A 20,892-nucleotide genomic window follows, 5' to 3' on the forward strand; every position below is an offset into this window, starting at 1 on the left:
AATGAGTGATCTGGTCTGGTTTCAGAACCTTCTGAATAATCTGACTTCTTATCTAAGAATTTCTATGTCTACAAATTCAATGCAAGAAGCATTTTGCTAAAATTCCTCAAACTTTTTTGCTAATCAATCTAGTCATTTTAAAACCCACGTGCTTCCAGATAAACTTCTATGTGTGTTTTCCTAATTAATTTTCACTTAGTTCATCTGAATATTGGCTTAAGTTATTTGACGTGCAGAGAGCTTTTCTAAAAAGCTGCTACAGTCGTTTCTTTATGAACAAGAAGACTGACTTTCACCCTCAGTATATGGAATTTGAATCCCTTAGTGCCTCAGCTTGAGCTCGGTTGGTCATCCTGGTCCCCAACTCAATACTAAGCTTATTCAACATGAAGGTTATCTTTGGTTTTAGAAGGAAATGACTCTTTATATCTTATGACTAAGCGATGTGAAGGAAGAGCAAAACCACCAAACCATTCTGTCTAGAAGTTCTTGTAGCACCATAAGTGGAAAGGGGTGGGGGCAGTGACCCTATTACACGTCTTGCCTCATAATGCTTGCAGGTTCCCTAGTACTCTAAAAGCCCACTCTCGTTCCTTTTCCTCTGATTCTAATGGGTTCTAGTTGACTCCTCTACCTGCCTTCTATACATTCTCTCCATCCTCCTCTGCGACCTCCTCCCAGTCATATTCTCCTCTGAATGAGCTACTCTCATCCCAGAATATGAATTACCATTGTCCAGTGACAGCATGATTGACAGTGTGTTACTTTTCCAAATAGGCTCACTTTAGCATCGCCCATTACTCTGATAGAGAGCTCCAACAGAGAACTAGGCAGGAGAAAACTCTTTATTTAAACATTCCACCAAGGAAACCAGCCAAGGAAATTGAATAAAAAAATAGAAGCAAAGTAGGTGTTCAGTTAAAACAAAAAACTACATTTTGAAAAGCTAACAGATTATTTATCTCAAGTTGCCAGTTCCAGACAACTCACCAATTTTCCAGAGTTCTCCTCTCTTGCAGTCAGGGCTAGCCCTGAACACAGATGTACAAACTCTTAAAAAGAATGCATTTGCCACTCCACTTTAAAAATGAGGCAAATTGGGAGATACTATGAATGTATAAAATTCTGGGAGAGAAGATAAGGAAATGAGTTAAATAGCAACTATGCTTAGTCCAAGGGCCTGAAATGTGTCATTTAGAAAGAACGCGAAGGATGAGCCTCTCTGGAATGGCACAGAAGTAGAAGTAAACATCCGAACAAAAATATGAAAATGAAACAAATGATACTTCTCTTTTTTAAAAAAAAATTCTGTTGAGGTGAAATCCATATAACATACTATCAACCATTTTAAAGTATACAGTTCAGTGGCAGTTAGTGTATTTACAGTATTATGCAACCACCACCTCTTTCTAGTTTCAAAATTTTTTATCACCCCAGGACACCTATAGCATTTTCCCTTCCCCCATCTGCTTTCTGACTTTATAGATTTCCCTATTCTAGATTTAACATATAAAAAGAATCATACAATATGTATCTCTTCATGCCTCGTTTCTTTCACTTAGTGTAATGTTTTTAAGGTTCATCTGAATTGTACTATGTCTCAGTACTTCATTCCTTTTTATGCCTGAATAATATTTCATCTGATGTATAAACTGCATTTTGTTTATCCATCCATTGATGGATACTTGGGTTGTTTCTACCTTTTGGCTAATATGGACAATGCTGCAATACGCATTAATTTACAAGTTTCTAAAGAAGTGAGAACACCATTTATTGTGACATTCAAAAGAAAGGGAAAAACATTTTTAAGGTAGCAACTCAGCATCCATACCTCTACAAGTTACAAGGTGTACAGTAGTACTAACTTGAAAGATGATCCAGACCAAGTAAAGTAGAAAAACCTGGATGTTTTCTTAGCCACAAATCAAATTTGAAAACCTCAGGGGCTGATAGTAGCACCTGAACACATTTACCGGGGACCCTGTTCTTCACCCAGATAAAATCAATACGGATGAAACTAAACACAGTTCTATCAAGAATAAAGAAAGTTTGTGGCCAACTTCAGAGACATGTGAACAGGGGTATTTGCAATGATTAATGAATTAACATCACTGAGGAGTGAGCTCTTGTGATCATGTGCCTACAGGCAGACATGGGGTGGGGGTGGGAAGAGGAATTCAGAACCATTGTGTATTTTTTCCCCCCATGAAACTTGTTTTAAAGGACTGCACAGATTCAGGAATTGTGTGAGCATTTTGGGACTGTCAAACCATCGTCTGACTTTGTGAAGAATTTTTCCAAGGTGGATTTTATTGGCTTCAGCTGGAAAATCCATCCCACCACACCCTCAACCACCCCCATCCACCCCCACCAACAGCACAAAGCCACATGCCCACCAAGCACTGCCTGTCTTCTGTCCTGAAGTGATCAGAAAGCAAGAGTTCACCATGAGGGAAACACGTGGAGTCAATTTGTGCCTTGAGTTAGTCCCCAGCTTTCCACAATCTACAGGAGATAAAGCAGGGACAGCAACACCCCAACAGGCAAAGTGGCCCAACGAAGGTCACCTTTGCTAAGAGCACTTGTCCTTTTGTGAAATCTCCATTTTCTTTTTGGCAAGCAGTGGTCTTGATTTTCTAAATGCTCAGTAGAAAAATGTTCAGATTTTCCCATCTAAAACTTTCTGGAGCTTCAGCAGCACTAATGTATTCTTTATCAACACACACAATGGAGAAATGTTGCTGGCACCAAATAAATAAATAAAGACAGTTTAGGGAAAGGGGTGGGGTGGAAATTGCTGGGAAGGAAGCAACATCTGCTCCGGTTCACAGCATTCAATTCAGCCCACCTCGAAGTCCCCTCCACCCCCACTAGATTTTGCTGCTCTGATGTTCACAGAGCAGCTCAGCTCTCCTCCAAGTAACCATGTCGACACAGGGGATCCAACAAAGTGTTGAAAAAGCAACGTGGAGGACCTCCTTCAGGCACACACTGTGAACAGAAGCAGCAATCACTTTAGTTCTCTTTGTTCAGAAACCAAATGTAAGCCTTTGCCAACTCTGGCTTTGAGGACAAGCTTTGAGGAAGACTTTTGCAGGATAATATTTTCCATGTTGGAGATAAATTCTAAAATTTTCCAGGCCCATCATGAAGGAAAAGTTCTTGAAGATAAATGAATCCAGCCAACCAATCTTCATTTCAGGAACACTGTGACAACCTCCTCACCATTGAAGTACACTCAAAAGGGATTATTCTACAGAGACTCCCCAGAGAGTGTGTGTGAGTGTGTGTGTGTGTGTGTGTGTGTGTGTGTGTGTGTGTTCTGGAGTAAGGAATCAGTCAGATGTGTCTGAGAGTTCAAGTTCAAGTAGACTTCAAGATAAATATGACTTACAATTTTAGTGTACTTATTTTTTAAAGAACATTCAAACTGAAATACAAAACACGAAAGTCCACTAGAGTCCCTGACTTAACTGTGGTAAAAATAAAAAATAAAAATGTACCTTAATTTAACCATTTTAACTATTTTTAAGTCTATAGTACAGTAGTATTAACTATATTCATGTTGTTGTGCAAAAGATCTCTAGTACTTTTTTATAGTGCAAAACTGAAACTCTATACTCACAACTTCCTTTTTTCTCCCCCCTACTCCCTGGGAACCAACATCCTACTCTTTGTTTCTAAGAGTCTAGAATCCTTGACTTTTAAAACTGTAAATAACTTAAAAGCCATTTATTTATTTCAAACCTCTCATTTTCAGCTGAGTAAGCTGAGGTGTGGAATATTTAAGATATTGGTCAAACAGTGGCCACTGCGCAATGGAGTCAGGACTTGGAACTCTGCTACCAAAACCCAACCCTGTCTCCAGTGTAGTATCATAGTAATAATGCAATTATGGTTTTTGTTGTCTCCCATCACTCAAATCAATGTTAATTACCATACAAAAAAAGCAACTTTGCAATAATTAATATACAAATATCAAATTACAATTCCAAAAATATTTTGTAAATTGGACAAGACAATCAAAGAAAATTTATGCCCATCCCATAATCCACCCCAAAACATTCTGCTCAGGCTTGAGGGAAACGTATAAAATTCCCATAGAGAGTCTGGGAAAAAGCTCTGTATTAGAGAGAAGGTGAGTATTTAGCCTAAATAATTAAAAATTCTGGAAAGAGTTCAAGTACATCAAGGATGGGAACAGGTAATTTTTTATGTACAATGAAGCCACAGTAAGTATAAGACTTAGAGAAGAAAAGAATATACTGATCATGAGGTGTTTAGACATGGGAATGAATGACCCAAGAAGGCTGTGAAATCACCTTTCTCGAAGGTCATTAGAATTTGTCTCCAGATTCTCATTATCATGACATCACTGAGTAAACTCCACATTTTTCCTTCCCAGGCTTCAGTTCCGTGACTCTAAGCACAAGGGTTTTCACAGGCCATTCCAGTGGTCCAGGTATGGGCTGAGAAATAAATTAGAGACCATGTGCATCCCAGTGAGAACTTTTTCTCTGGGACAGCAAAACAGAGATTCTGATAGCATCTCGTAGAAGACTTTCTCCCTTGATCTTCAGTCTACCTGCCTAACATCGCTAGGAGGCAAAAGAGAATTGAGCCCAAAGCTATGACACTAGAAAGGCTAAAACTGTTTTTGTGAAATCACAAGTTTGAGCTGGCTGCAGAACTCCAAAGATGAATCTCCCAGTCCTGTGTACAGTAAATGAATTAAGGGCAAGGAAGCCACTATGCCATCCAAGGCCATTGGCAGCAGCAAAACTCATGGTTAGGAGTTTGGACTGTGGAGACAACATGTCTGGATTTGAGTCTCACCTCTGGCTACAAGCCCTTGGACAAGTCATTAAAACTTTCTCTGCCTCAGTTTCCTCATGTATAAAATGGTAACTAGCTCCAAGGATTATGGGAAAGATAAAATGAGTTAATGTATCCAAATTACTTAGCACAAGGCCTGACCAATGATAAGCACTCAAAAAATGTCAGCAATTATTAGTAATCCACTTCATAATGTGCACCTTGGTCTTTTTACTCACACTTTCTCTCTCCCACCTCTTTCTTTCCTTAATAGCTTTATTTTCTCCCTTCATTTTCCTTATCACCCACCTATCCCCCCACTCATTCCCATGGGCAAGACCAATCTCATCTTTCATGATTTAAGAGTTAGTTAAAAGGACTCTTCTGACATAACATAAAACTTCCTCTAAAATATCATAATTAGACATTCAATCCTATGAATACATAATTATCCTTTTTAATGTAAAAGTCCTGGGAGAAGTAAATTTATTAGCCTGACTCCTCATTACTCTGGTACAGCCGCTTGCAGTTACATCTGAATGCAATTATCTTGTTAACTATTTATTGATTGTTTCATTGTTATCCTCTCCAAGTTCTGTAAAAAACAGGGGCTTATCAATTTTGTTCACTGCCATATTCCCAAGCCCTACAACAGAGCCTTGCGTGTAGTAGATGCTCAATAAACAAACATTTGTCAAATGTTGTAGGGCCAAACTACTCACTTTCCTCAAAAAACATGCCATGCTGTCCCTCCTGCCATCCAATTGTGCTGTTTCCTCTGCACAGAATGTAAGATTCATTCCAGATGTTCAGTGACTGCCTACTGTGTGTTTCCCTGGCCCATTCCTGCCAGTTTTCTAGGGCTCAGCTCAGGCGTTTTAACTTCCATGGAGCCTTCTCTGACCTGTCTAGGTGGGGTTAGTGTTCTCTGCCAGTTCCCACGGTGCCCTTGCTTCATGGCTTAGAATTCCTAAAATCTTCATGTATCAGCAAATCCCTCAATATCACAAAACCTATAGTTTCCACTAGAAAATTGCTACTGGAGTAGATAACAACAAAAAATAGTTCTGAAAGGACTGTTGTGGAGGGAGGGATAGGATAGAGGGAGGCTGCTGAACACAATTACTGGTTCAATGACCCCAATCCCCTGATCAAAATTCTAAATGTCTCTATGTTAGACCTTGAGGATAATTTGAGGAGACTCTAAATCTCTAATATCAAATCCATGAACATCAAAGTTCCAGTTCTATAACTAAGCACTCTTTGAAGAGAGAAACCACGTATTCCTCAGTTTCCCCACACTTGGCCCAGCGTTAGAAAGTGTTAAAACCTCCACAATATTTGTGAACTAAATGAATGTTTTTGAACTTCTATCAGTTTAATTACTTTTAGCCATTAAACTCTGCTTTAAAAAAATCAGATATTAAGCATCTTGACAATATGGTTTCCCCATCATAAGAACACAATGTTTAAAATTAAATGAAGATTTCTTTTTACTTCTTCCTTCCCCAAATTGAAATGATCCATCTAAGGAAGAAAATCCAGAAATAATATAGACTAAGAATGGTGTTCCAGACACTTCAGTAGACTCAACTCTGACCCCAAATCAAGACACAGGTCTTGACAAGTGACCACCCACACACTTAGGTTAGGCCATTGTCCTCCATTCTACATTGGTACTTTCTGGACACATTTTCCTTGGTGGGGCTGGGGGGGCGGTGGAGAGGCGGGGGTAAGGGGCCGGGGAGCTGTAAACATATGAGAAAGTCAGTGATAGGCACAGGCCAACATCAACAAATTCAACCAGGGAGAGTGTGGAATGGGTCTGGATTCTGCTTCTAAACTAGTCCCCCACTTGCTAACCCAAAGATAATTCAGTAGCTTTAAGCCTTATTTCTCAAGTCAAGTCAGGCCCTGAAGACATTTTGAGAGCCTCCATCTGTGGGAATATACCCTCAGCTACCCATGGGAACAGGTAATAAAATGGGGTGAGATCAACATACCCAGCTTTATTTCTAGACCATATAGTCAAATCAGAAATAGTCTAAAGTTGACAAATTTTCTCAACTGTACCATAGCAATGATTTATATCTCTTGTAATCTTAATATTAACTCCAAATGTGTCAAAGAAGGGACTGTACCATTTCAAGAAATTTAATTTTTGAAGTCAAAATAAATTAGAGTTGTTTTATCAGTTCCAGACAGTTAGGAACTTCACCCTGATATATGTCTGTGCAACAGATCCTCCATTAAAATACCCCATTCCATTGCTGAAAAAGAAAATGCACTGGAATCACTTTGAGACAAATTTAGACATGTTGGGCAACAAAATATGCAGACAGCTACTTGGTATGCAATTAAAATACCACTGGTGGGAACGACTGGCTCTGGCAATGGTAACGGGAAATATACTTTTCCCTTCAGGAAACCAATTCCAGTCGACAGCCTCACTCAGCAAAATGAGATGGAGTTCTCAGCATAGCTCCTGGTAAGGGGTCCACCTGACCCCCATTCAGCACCTGATCAGCCACTGACAGACTACACAGAGGGGCGTCAGAAATACTTCTGGAACGGAAGCAAAGAGAGCTACACATACTTCACATGCTGAGTTCAGACAAGGCACAGCTGAGTTACTCAAAGCACTCTATGATACAGTCGTCTGAGAGCAAGTTGTAAGAGCTAACCTTGGAACTGAAATCATGAGGGTCCCTCTCGGTGTTCTAGAGGGGACACATTTAAGCTGGAAGTCACCAAGAGCACATAACACTTCCAAGAAGGCCCATGGTAATTCTTACAGGATACACCTACCCTCTTCACAGTACTCTGAAAATTCCAAAACAACAGTTAAGCTTCCCATTTAATGAAGAAAAGGTCATATTTGTTTTTTTATGCAGGTAACATTGGTTATTAAAATTATGTAAATTTCAGGAGTACAACATTATAATTTGATATCTGTATACTCTATAGCACACTCATTACCAAAATCTAGTTTCTATCAGTTACCATGTATTTAACCCCTTTATCCATTTGTCCTTCCTCTTCCCCCCATTTCCCTCTGGTAACTACCAACCTGTTGTCTGTATCCATATGTTTGTTTTTGTTTTGTTTAATTTGTTTGCCTATTTTTTTTTGTTTCATATTCCACATGAGTGAAATCATGTGATTTTTGTTCTTTTCCATCTGACTTATTTCACTTAGCATGATATCTCAAGATCCATCTATGTTGTCACAAATGGCAGTATTTCGTCTTTTTTTATGGCTGAGTAGTAAGTATATACCTTCTTTACCCATTCAACAACTGATGGACACGTGGGTTGTTTCTATATCTTGGCTATTGGAAATAATGCTGCAGTGAACATTGAGGTACATATATCTTTTTGAATTTGTGTTTTCATATTTTTTGATAAAAACCCAGAAGAGGAATTGCTGGATCATATGGTAGTTCTACTATTAATTTTTGGAGAAACCACCATACTGTTTTTTTCCACAGTGGCTGCACCAATTTATAATCCCACCAACAATGTATGAGGATTTCATAAAAAAGGCTAGTTTACTTCATAGTTTCACCATAACTGTGGGTGAGAGAAAGTCTTATCTCTAAGTTCTTTTTTTCCTCTTCCTCTTCTTCCTCTTTTTCTTCTTCCTCTTCTTCTCCTCCTCCTCCTTCTCCTCCGCCTCCTCTTCTTCCTCCTATTTCTTGTTTTGGAAAATGTCAAACATATACGAAAATAGAGAGACTAATATAATGAACCTTTTACCCATCACCTTGTCTAAACAATTATCAACTTTCACCCATCACCTGTCTAAACAATTATCAACTTATGGCCAATCATATTTCACCTTAACTCACCCACTCCACTCCAACACTGGTTTCCTAAAGGCAAATCCCAGACATCATATCATCTCATCTGTAAATATTTCAGTCTGTGTCTTTAAAAGGTAAGAGCTCTTTTTTCAACACAGTCATTAACATATATAAAAACTTTTTAATAATTCCTTAATATCATCAAATATCCAGTCAGTAACCAAATTTCCCTAATTCTCTCATAATATTGTTTTATTATTTCTTCAAATTTAGGTCCATAATATATTGCCACTGATAGTCCTCATATCTCAATCTATGGCTCTCTCTCTCTCTCTCTCTCTCTTTCTTTCTCTCTCTTTCGACTTGTTGTTGAAGAAACCAGGATCTTTTTTCTCTGAATCATTTCTCATATTCTGAATTTTGCTGGTTGTATCCCCATGGTATCATTTAACATGTCCCTCTTGCCCTATTTCTTCCTGTAAACTATTAGTTAGGTCTAGCAGTTTGATTACATTCAGGTTTATTTTATTTTATTTTTTTTGACAAAAGTATTTAATGAGTGGTTAAATACAGGCATCAGGAATCATGTTATATCTGGTTGTCGCATTTTTTGTGATGTTAACAAGCCATTGCAGATCATTGCCTGAATTGTTTTATTGGTGGCTGGAAAATGAAGATATTCTCAATCTTTCTTCATTTTCTTTAAAGAGAATGGTTCTTCATCAACTATTTGATTGGCCTAAAGTACACATTGCACAAAACAAATAGAATGCTTGACTCTTTCCCTCTATCAATTTTCAAAGGAATGAGTTATTTCCCTAGCATCCTCAAAAGCATTTTTATGTTTTTTTTATTTTTATGTACCATTATGCACTCATGAATTTAAAAGTATTTTGTATATTTCAATGTATTGCAGTCATTAGTCCATTGCTTATTGATGCTCAAATTGTCTCATTTTTAACTAAGAAGAATTCCTTCAAATTGGCTCCTGAGTTCTTCTGTCATGATTCCATAGTCTCTAATAAACTTATTCCTTTATGTTATAATAAGATGTTCATGGCTTATCTAGGATATTTTTTACTGGAGAGCTGAAGTCAGACATTTCTCTAAGGAACCCTTCATCGTTTCACTGGGAAATGGTTTTTAGAACCCAATATGTGGGTGTTAGGGGTGCTCAGTACTACTGGATTGGTCACTTTTTTCTAGAAACTCTCAAAATACAAAGCTAGAAAATATTTTTAAAAGAAAATACCATGAATTTATACTGATATTTTAAATTCAAATTTAGGATAATAAGTTTTTACCTAACTTCTTTCATTTTATATTTGTGATCTTTTTTATATTTGTATGACTTTTCTCTAAAGCTAAAAAGCCTGGTTAACTATAAACATTTACATAATTATTAATTCTCTTTGTCCTATAACATACATACAAAATAGTTTCAGAATAACAACAATACCACTATTATTATCAATAATAATAGTGACTATCAACAGCTTAAATTTTGTACAGATCTTTTTGTCCTTACGGCATGTGCCACGAGGGTTTTAAAGTCTTGGAAAAAGCTGAGAGATACAAGATGGCAGAATAGATAAACACTGCGCCTGCATCCTTCCATGAACATATTAAAATGACAACTTAAGTATAGAACAATCAACCTGGAGAACCATTTGGAGTCTAACCAAACACAAGTCCTATAACTGAAAATATAATATGGTGATGGAAGGAGAACTGAATCTGGGTGAAGAACACACAATGGGATTTATAGATGATGTGATGCAGAATTGTACACCTGAAATCTATGTAATTTTACTGACAATTGTCACCGCAATAAATTTAATTTAAAAAAAAAAAAAAAAAAAAAAAAGAAAATATAAAAAAGCTGCCACTTCGAGACTGATAGAAGGAGTGGAGACATGGAATGGGCCCCAAACCTCCCATGGCAGTTGAAAATCAGGAGGGATCCCTTGGCAATGGAAGTTCCCCCCGAAGAAGGGACAGCCCCCCACACAAGATTCCCCAGGCCAGAGTACAGATGCTGGGAAAATGAGCCCCCACAATATCTGGCTGTGAAAAACAGTGGGGATTCTGACCATCCAGGAGAAACAGAAGGCTGTGGGAAACCCAAACATCCTCTTAAATGGCTCACTCACAGACTCATTCACTCACAGACACTCACCTGAGGCTCCGGCAGAGAGATGGTAACTCAGGAGGCTTTAGAGACATACAAGGGAGCAGACTGAGGTATGTGGCTACAGGGGGAGTACCAGAGGACAGTCGGCATCTTCCCTGTGTGAGGTCCTTCTCCCATGAAGCTGGCAGGCAGACGCCATCTTTTCAGTGTTGAGCCTGCCCCCATGACAGCCAAATCTGAATCTGATTGGTCTAGTGAGCTCTGCTACTCCACCCTGCTGACTCACTGGGATCACACACCACCCATCTCCCTCAACACCTGAGGCACTTTATCCACAAACAGCCAGCCCATCCACATTGCACTCTTTCTTAGAAAACTATCAGAGTCCATGGGCCTCAGGTGGGTGGCAACTGGCCTCAGTGTGCTCTGAGATTTTTGCTGAGTAGCTTCAGGCTCAGCACTGCCACAAAATCAGAGTCTACATTCAGCTGGTAACCACAACTCTTCCCACTCTAGTGACTCCCTGAGACCCTGCCTCACCCAACTTGCATACTGTACGAGGCTTTATCAGTGGCTGAACATTAAGAGAGCTGGCAGGTGGCAGCAGGCTGATGGGTATCCTGGCTTTTTGCAGAGTTACCTCACGTGGTAGCTGTCCTCAGTTCGCAGCATGGCTCCTCCCACATGCCTCCAGGTTTGGCACAGGCAGCGAACAACTGCAGATCACTTTGTAGCTCCTACTAGGTAGGCCCTGGCCAGTCACAGGCAGTGGCTGATCTGGACCTGAACCAGAGCCCAAGAAGACCCAGGACAAACATACTTGGAGGTTGGCTTCAGACCACAGCAAAGCACCACCCAATTAGCCCCACAAGCGGCACACTCAAGGGTGGTCTCAACAGGCACTAGAGCCCACTGAGAGAATCCCACTCAGTGGATAAGCCTCCCCACAGCAGCCCCTAAGCTGTGGATGTGGCCAAACCCCAAAGCCAGTCAGCCTGAGGGTCAATATCACCCATTGATGTGCCAATAGCAATCAAGGCTCAACTATAACAGGAGAGCACACACTAACACAAGGAACTCTCCTGGAACACACAGATCAGTTGACCAGAGAGACTCTACCACCAGGCCCCACAGGACACCTAGTACATAAAGCCATGTGGTCAAGGCTGGAAAACACAGAATATTTACCTAATACATAGAAACAAACATAGAGAAACAGTCAAAATTAGGAAACAAAGAAATGCATCCCAAATGAAAGAACAGGAGAAAAGTCCAGAAAAAGAACTAAAAGAAATGGAGGCAAGCAACCTACCAGAGACAGAGTTCAAAACAATGGTTACAAGGATGCTCAAGGAACTTAGTGAGAACTTCAACAAAGAGACAGCAAACATAAAAAAGAATACAGAAACCATAGAAAAGAACCAGTCAGAACTGAAGAATATAATAACTGAAATGAAAAATGCCCTAGAAGGAATCATCAGCAGACTAAATGAAGCAGAGGATTGAATCAGCAAGTTGCAAGACAAGGAAGCAGAAAACATCCAATTGAAACAGAAAAAAAAAAAAAAAAAAAAAAATCTTGGGTAGCAATACTTATGCCAGACAAAATACATTTTAAAACAAAGGCTATACAAAGAGACAATGAAGGACCCAGTTATCCCACTTTCAGGTATTTATCCGAAGAAACCCAAAATGTTACTTTGAGGGGCTGTGTGCATTCATATGTTCATTGCAGCATTGTTTACAATGGCTAAGATATGGAGGCAGCCTGGGTGTCTGTCGATGGAAGAATCAATGAGGAGAAGGTGGTACATACATACAATGGAATATTGCTTGGCTATGGAAGAGAATGTGTTCTTGCCATCTGTGATGGCATGGATGGACCTAAAGGGTATTGTGCTGAGTGTCAGTCAGAGAAAGCAGAGAAAGACACATGCAATGTGATATCGCTTATATGTGGAATTTAAGAAGAAAATTAACAAAACAGAAACAAACTCATAGATACAGAAAACATTTTGTTGTTTGCCAGGTAGGAGGGGGTTTGGGGATGTGTCTGTAAAAAGGTAAGGGATTAAGTGTAATGTACAATAAAGTCAATAATATTGTGATAGCATAGTATGATGTCAAATGGTTGCTGGACTTATGATCACGTCTTTAGGTATATAAATGTTGAATAAATATTGCGTACCCCCGAAACTAATATAATATTGTGTGTCAGCTATATTTTTAATAAAAATATTTAAAAATAAGCAAAGAAAACCAGAATAAAACAAAGTCTCCTAGAAGAGATCTTTATGCAGTTATGTCACAAACTCAGTTGGATTCATTTGTTTCATTTTTTATTTGATATTTTAGCAATTTCTTTTTAAGTTTTATTTTATTTTATAGCTATATAAAATATGTACATGGTTCCAAAGTTAAATCTACAAATCAAGACATATTTTACATGGTTTTTTTTTTAGTTGTAGCATATTATTCTATTACTCAATATTAGAAAATATATGTATGTGTTATATATAAGATAGATTTTTAAACAAGTGGTGTCAGGATAAGAGGACATGCATGTGGAAAAAGATACCATGCAAATATTTACAGAGGGTGCCAAAAAAATGTATACATATTTTAAGAAAGGAAAAAACTGTATTAATTGTAATACTCAATAGTCAATATATACCGATAATTGACTTCTGCAATTACAAGAGGTGCTCAGAGTGGTTACCATCAGAGTCCAGACACTTCTGATTCCGGCGAACTACTGCTTGAGCATTGATAACATCTCTGAAACTGCGTATACTGGTTTTTTTTGGCACCCCGGTATATATCCATTTTCTTTGATCACTTTTCTCCACTTTACTTTTTTCACTTTATAATATATTAACAATATATCCTGGTGATCACTTTGTGAAAATACATAGACATATTCATTTACTTTAATTTATTATTACAGTTACATATGACTCCTCATTTTTAATTTGTTTTTATAGTAACATAATATTCATTTTTTTCACAGCCACATAGTACTCCATTGGGTAGCTATACCATAATTTATTCAAACAGTCCTCTATTGATGGACACATGGGTTTTTTCCAGCCTTTTGCTACTGCAAATACTGCTTCAATAAATGGTCTTGTGCATAACTTGGGAGCATAATTTTGGGGTTAAATTGTGTCTTTGGGATAGATTCCTAGAAGTGGGATTGCTTGACAGAAGGATAGATGCATATGCAACTTTTTAAAATATTGTCAAAATCCTGTAACAGTTTGCATTCCTACTAGTAATGCCTAAGAGGACTTCTTTCTTCACAAACTAACTGGGAGTGTTCAGTGTACAACTTTTTAATTTTGCCAGTGTGATAGCTGAGAAGTTGTATCTCAGTGTAGTTTTAATTTACATTTCTCTTATTAGAAACAAGATTGAACACCTTTTCACATTTCTAAAGGCTATTTGAATTTCTTTTGCTCTGAGTTGTCAGTATCTCCCATTTATTTTTCTATAAGATTGTGGTCTTTTTTATTTTTGAAGCCCTTTAAATAATAGGATATTAATCCTTATCTGTGATAGAAGTTGCAAATATTTTGTCAGCTTGCCATTTTTCTTGTATGTATGAATGTTAATTGGAGGGAAGGCATAAAAATGATTTTTTTCTTATATGCTTATCAACTCATATTGCTTATGGATTTTGAATTATAGGAAGTTTTTTCCTAGCATACAGAGAAACACATCCATGTCTTTGTCTGATAATTAATGGCTTCATTTATTATAACAAATCTCTAATAAACTTAGAATTTATCCTGGTGCATGGTATGTTTTTCCACATATAGATCCCATTACCCTAGCACTTGTTTAAAAAATCTATCTTACATATCAGTCGCCTCTCCCCCTCAAAAAAAGAGTATACTCTGAATCTAATCATGAGGAAACATCACAGAAATCCAAAATTAAGAGGCATTCTTTAGAATTACTGGCCTGTAGTCTTCAAAATACAGCAATGACACAAAAGCAAAGAAAGAAAACTAAAGGAATGTGACAACTAAAAACCACATGTGATTCAAGGTGGCATATTATACTGGGGGAAAAACTTTCTGTGAAGGACATTTTTGGGATAATTGACAAAACTGGAATGTGAATTGTATATTAAAGTGCTATATCAACATTAAATGTCCTAAATTTGTCTATACTGTGGATCCATATGAGAATATTCTTGTTCTTATGAATTATTATCAAGTAAACAGGCATAATGTGTGCAACTCTTCTCAAAAGTTTCAGAAAAAATATATATACAGATGTGTGTGTGTGTGTGTGTGTGTGTGTGTACATTTTCACTTAATCAAGTCCACTTTTGTGATTTTAAGGATGTTTTATAGTTTTCCTCATCTATGTTTTGACTCATTTTGTTTCCCTATTTTGCTATAATGAATGTGATAGTCTCTTTGATTATACCTTTTCAAAGTTTCAATATCCCTTTTGAGTTTCCCAAATGAAAAGTTTTACAATCATTTTGCAATTATATAAGACAGACGTTTTCTAACCTGTTTTTAGTATTTTATTATTGCCAATTGTGTTGTGAAATTCTCAAAACAAATATACTGTAATTCACTTTAATTAGAAATTGCAAACATATGCTGTAATTAGTATATGGAGAGTGAGTTAGGAACCTCTGAATCCCAACGGTTAAACTGGTTTAAAGCAACACATGGCAAATGACATCTGATATCTGCAGGCTCCTATCTTCCATATCAAAAACAAAAGAAGGGGAGCTGGAAAGAATAATTCAGTCTTGATGAAACGTACACAAAATTTCCAGTGATCAGTGGCATCAATGTACCTAAAGAAAGCATGTGTGAACTAACTCTTTAACGAAAGAGAAAGAATTTGTCAAGGTTTATTCAGCCCTGTCAAGGAAGGAAAGAGCTGAATTATAAAACGGAATAAGTCTAAGGACTAAAGAGGAAAACCCTCCATTGAGAGGCAGTCACCCCATCACCTGGAAAAAAAACAAAATCTTGTGTCATCCTGATTCTCATGACACTTGTTCTTTACCTACCAAGCAACCTATGTGTAGTGAAAGTACTTGCCAGCTTTCAAGTGTCCAACGTCCACCCGGAACATTTCTCACTATAAACAGACCAATCAGCCTTGTGGTGTACACATCGGCGACTAGAGAGTATTCCTTGGGGAATGCAGTCAGCAGGCCTGCGTGGCTGAGCGCACAGCCAGCACTGCCAGCCCACAAGGCTCGTGCGAAGGCCTCTTCAAGAGCTAATTTACACCTTCCTAACTGAACAGGAGCCATCCTGGATGTCTGAGGGAGATTTTAAAAACCATAAAATCAAATTAATGTGGTTTCATGTCTGCAACCATGTTGGAAAACCTTAGATTGTTTTAGCTCTGAGGTGAGGAAATTGTTGGGTTCTCTGAACCTGTGAATGGATTCCTGAGAGAAGCTCGGTGGACCGACTGACCTCTGAGACTCCTTAGATGTGCAACTTTCTCCATCTGATGGATTCAAAGGAACCGCTATAACGGGGCAGGTTGGAATTCATGATGGGTGTGATCCAAGTATTTTGCTGCCAAAAAGGAGCCCTAATGGTAGGAGAGCAGATTTTCTAAAGCCATTTCAATGAATGGCCTTTGGGCTGCATAACACTTTCAACCTCAGCAATTAGGTGGCGGCTATTCTCCTCTAGCAGAGATTTAGTAGGATCAACAGGCGTTCCACTTCAAAGTTACACTAATTTAAAATTATTCTCTAGAGCAGCCTTACCAAGTCCCCTGATTTTTTTTTCTCCTATTCAAGGGAGGAAACCTAAAGGATTAGGAAGTCTGACTGCCTGCCTAGAGTTTAACATTTTAGCCAAATCAATAGTTTTGTGACGCTAGAAACTCTCTCAGACTAAAATTAATTTGAGACCAAAGTTGAAATCTGCTTCCAACTTACACTTTCCTGTTAAATTTCCATTGAAAATTTGACCTCCACTTTTTATATGTCTAATATATTTCCTACATTATTTCTTCTCAAGACTCTTAAGGTCAAAAACTTTAAGAGCTAGATTACAATAAATGATGCTGGAATTACATTAAACCTATAAAACCGAAGTCTGGCTAAACCTATGGCTTTGCTAAAATAAATAAGTGGCTTTATTAACAAATTGCACAGCACATTTAGAGAGTCAAGACTTCTATGCTATTTAACACTGGCTTTCATCTCTACTCCAACTGCCTTTTGCTCTGCCAACTAGGTAGAAGCACCAAGTATATTTCTGGGGCTTTATTGGGGTTCAGCAGGCATGCTCAAAGTCACTACACAGACTTGATCTCAGGAACCTGTGCATCCACAGATTTGGAGATGTGTCTGTTTTCTTCTCATGCCATCTTTTCTTTTATCTTCACTAAGAGAAATAGAGAGATAGCTAGGAGATAGCTTGAAGATAATAAACTTGCCCTTTGACCTGTGGGTTCGCTTTGCCAAAATAAGAGGATGCAGAACAGTTAGGAAGACCCAAATTCTACCCAGTTCCCTGGCAACATAGGGGTTTGCCAGATGTCACCTGACTCTACCAGTATTCGAAGACATTGAATGAGGAAACCAAGAACAGACCCAAAGCCTCCTGTTTTTCTTTTACTCTTTTTGGGAGCCTGTTCCACAGCTTTGTGCCCCACCCCCCCATCCACTTCCTTTGAATAATTGAGCCATGAAAGCCTTTTGATCAACCACCTGTTTTTATTGAGGGCCTACTATATGGAAGAAAAATACCTAACCAATATGTTAGGACCCTTGTGTTGCAGTTCCTGATAATTTAAGAAGAATAATATATGCATAACCAAAGGTCTCCCCCCCAAAAAATATATATATATACACACACACACATATATATGTATGTGTATATATATGTATGTATGTATGTATATATATATATATATATACATATATATATATATATATATATATATATATATATATATATATATATGTATATATATATATATATCTTCCCCAGTCTTAAATTATTTGGGTTTGTGTTCTGGGTGTATTATATCAGTCACAAACATGCAAATATACATATGCTCTTAAGCCTGAGAAATTCTTGGTCCTTGCACTACATTTTAAGAATAGAAGAAGAGCTCAAATCTTTTGTGGTAGTCAAAAGAGAATATAGCTTTCAAAACAAAGGAAAACACAAGTGCAGAGGATGGACTTATAAAACAGTATTAGGAACTACAGCATATGGCAAGACATTGAAAAAGGTAAGACCAGAGTAGGAACAATGTCTAGATATGAAAGACCTTGAAAACCATCTAAAGGGTTTGGAGTTTATCCTTAACACTGAAGAGTCACTGACAGATTTAAAGTAAAAGAGACATGATCAGATTTGTACCTTGAAAAGCTCATTCTAACCGCAGTATGGAGGATGTCCCAGTTAGAAGGCTATTGCCATGATCCAGGTAAGAAATGAGGAGAGCCTGAATAAATCAGTAACAAAAAAGATAGGAGGAACATAAAAGAGCGACCTTGAGAATGGATGCAACTTGTTCACTAATAAGGAACTTGGGGAAAAAGGAAAAGGCAGAGTCAAAGATGACTGTCAGTTTTCCAGTTGCAACAACAGGGTATAGAGTAGTGTTATTTACCAAGGGAGAGAATACAATACGACAAATAGGTTTGGCTTGGGGTGAAAAATACGAGCTCAGTTTTGGACAGGCTGAATTTGAAGCAATTGTACAAAATATGAGTGGGAATATCCAGAAGGGTGTTGGATATATGATTCTGGAGACCAGGAATGAAATCTGGACTGAAACTGTGGATGTGGGCACCATATGCATACAGGTGGCAGTTTAAGCCAAAGGAGTAGGTAAGGTCTCTGAGGGAGTGTGTAGACAGGGAGTGGAAGACCTTCGTGTAGAGAAAGAAGGAGGCTGAGGATAGAACTGGGTGTTTCCCCCACTATTTTAGGGGCAAGTTGAGGAGGAGGGGCCAACACTGGAGACTGAGAAGAACAGAATATTCACCAGCTGGAGGAAGAACAAGAGGCTCTGCTATCACAAAAAAGTCTCTGAGGCTGGAGAGCACTTCAAGAATAAAGACATGGTTGACAGGGTCAAATTTCACCAATGACATAAACAAAGGAAACAAAAAGAGAGAGAAATGATGAGCTATCCTTTGGATTCACCAGTTTGAGCATGGTCCTTAAAGAGGTCCAAGAGCATCGATCAAGAGCACAGGTGGAGAAATCAGCCTGGAGAGAGGAAAAAGATGCCTCTGAGGTTAGTGATGAGGTTGGGGGAGGGGAGAGTACACAGAGAGGAAGCTTGTAGAGTGGAGGTAGGAAGTTGAGGAAGTTCATGCCAGTGGACTCAGTTCGTCTGAAAAGAGGCAGCTAAGGATATGTGTTGAGAGATAGTGGGTCAACAGTGAGGGACAGCACTGGGGACAGTCCATGATGTTTGGGAAAGATGCCATGGGAAATTCTTCCCTGCCCCACACCACATCCTTGGTACCCACCCACCCCACCCCTAACATACACAGCAGAGTGCCTGGTTCATAATAGGTGTTCAATATTCATTTTTTAGATTTATTTATTCTCATTTTTTGAGCACCTACTTGGCACAAGGCACTATGTTGAACTCAAGAGATGCAAACATACCGTAATATATGAAGAGGTGTAAATGCTCCCCACCAAAATTTTATCAATACAATGACACTCATCCTTCAGGTCTCATTTTAAAATGTCACTTCCTCAGGAAGACCTGTACTTGCTCCCAGACTAGGTTAGGTCCCTCTATTAAACATTCTCAGCACACTGTATACTTTTCCTTAGTAGCTCTTACAGTAGTGATGGCTAAACAATTAGTTATATAACTTAAAATATATAATATAAAATATTAGTTATGAAATTACATGTAATTTTTAATATCTACCTTCCTGTCTCATCAAATTGCAAGATTCACAAGGCCAGGAAGTTTATCCCTTGTTCATTGTTGGGTGAGCAGTACCAATAGACTGGCTCGTACTTACTCATTCTTTCGTTCATTTACCCAGTAATTATTCAACCCTAAGTATAGAAGAAACATGGAACATATACCAGATATTTATGAAATATTTGTCGAATGAATGAATGAATGCAGTGCTTTAGGAAGGCTTGTTTCTGAAGGATAAAGTCTAATGAGCAAATAATCTATAATCACAATTTGCTATGATACAAATGACTTGCTAAAGGGAGTCCAAGCCTGAGGCCCTCAGTAGGGTAGATTTAAATGGGGGGCACTTACTTTCAACAGAAGTGATGATTTGGGGAAAAAATAATGAATATGGATTAGAACTGATGTTAGAGGGGTGGGTGGCCTACAAAAGGAAATGTTATTACTAGAACCACTCTTCCCAGGATTCACAGGTGGGGTCCAGCTTTTCTTACAGCACTTTCAGTAAGAAAAGGAATAGAATTTCTTACCTTAATTGAACCATGAATACTACTTCTGTTCTACTTCAAACCATAAACTTATATATGGCTCCAATGACTGTAAGATAAAAGACTAGAACTTGCAGTACAATTCTGAGAAAAGAAATATCATTACACTGTTCAATCTCTCAGTTTTATTTAAAGTTTAGAAATGAAAAGTAGTTCTATGTTACTACTCTGGAAAAATGATAGTACTGTCCCTCCATGAGGAGCAAAATGATAAACATTACAGTCCAGCAAGCTCAGAGCTGTCTACCATGAACCTGAGAACGTTTTCTTGGCACTTTTAGACTATTTGAACTAAATGGAGCGTAAAAAGGCTTTACCCATTTTTTAAAAAATTCCACTCACCCTCTTAAGAAGACCAATGAGTCTTTGAATAACTAAACAGTGAGTCTGGAATCATACTTGATCCTAGTAACTTTTATACTGTTGAACTGGGTGGCCTTTAACAGCAGAGATATGAGAGAGAGAGAGAGAGAGAGAGAGAGAGAGAGAGAGAGAGAGAGAGACAGAGAGAGACAGAGAGAGACAGAGACAGAGAGAGACAGAGAGAGAAAGAAAGAGAGAAAGAAAGAGAGAGAGAGAGAGAGAGAGAGAGAGAGAGAGAGAGAGAGAGAGAGAGAGAGAGAAAGAAAGAAAGAAAGAAAGAAAGAAAGAAAGAAAGAAAGAAAGAAAGAAAG

The 20,892-nt window shown here is 38.2% G+C and overlaps 1 long non-coding RNA gene across 1 annotated transcript in view; it reads right to left on the bottom strand.

Annotated features, from left to right (window-relative positions):
* Window positions 1-406: 406 nt before the first annotated feature.
* LOC109453490 (uncharacterized) overlaps window positions 407-20,892 on the bottom strand; it is an 84,608-nt gene continuing 64,122 nt past the window's right edge. The window contains exons 7-8 of the long non-coding RNA XR_012496663.1: window positions 20,201-20,267; window positions 407-2,991 (exon numbers count right to left, since the gene is read on the bottom strand). This is a non-coding gene — a long non-coding RNA (uncharacterized LOC109453490). The remainder of the gene's footprint in view (window positions 2,992-20,200; window positions 20,268-20,892) is intronic.

The sequence above is a fragment of the Rhinolophus sinicus genome, linkage group LG05 (assembly GCF_036562045.2).
Source record: "Rhinolophus sinicus isolate RSC01 linkage group LG05, ASM3656204v1, whole genome shotgun sequence".
In the NCBI taxonomy this organism is placed as follows: domain Eukaryota; kingdom Metazoa; phylum Chordata; class Mammalia; order Chiroptera; family Rhinolophidae; genus Rhinolophus; species Rhinolophus sinicus.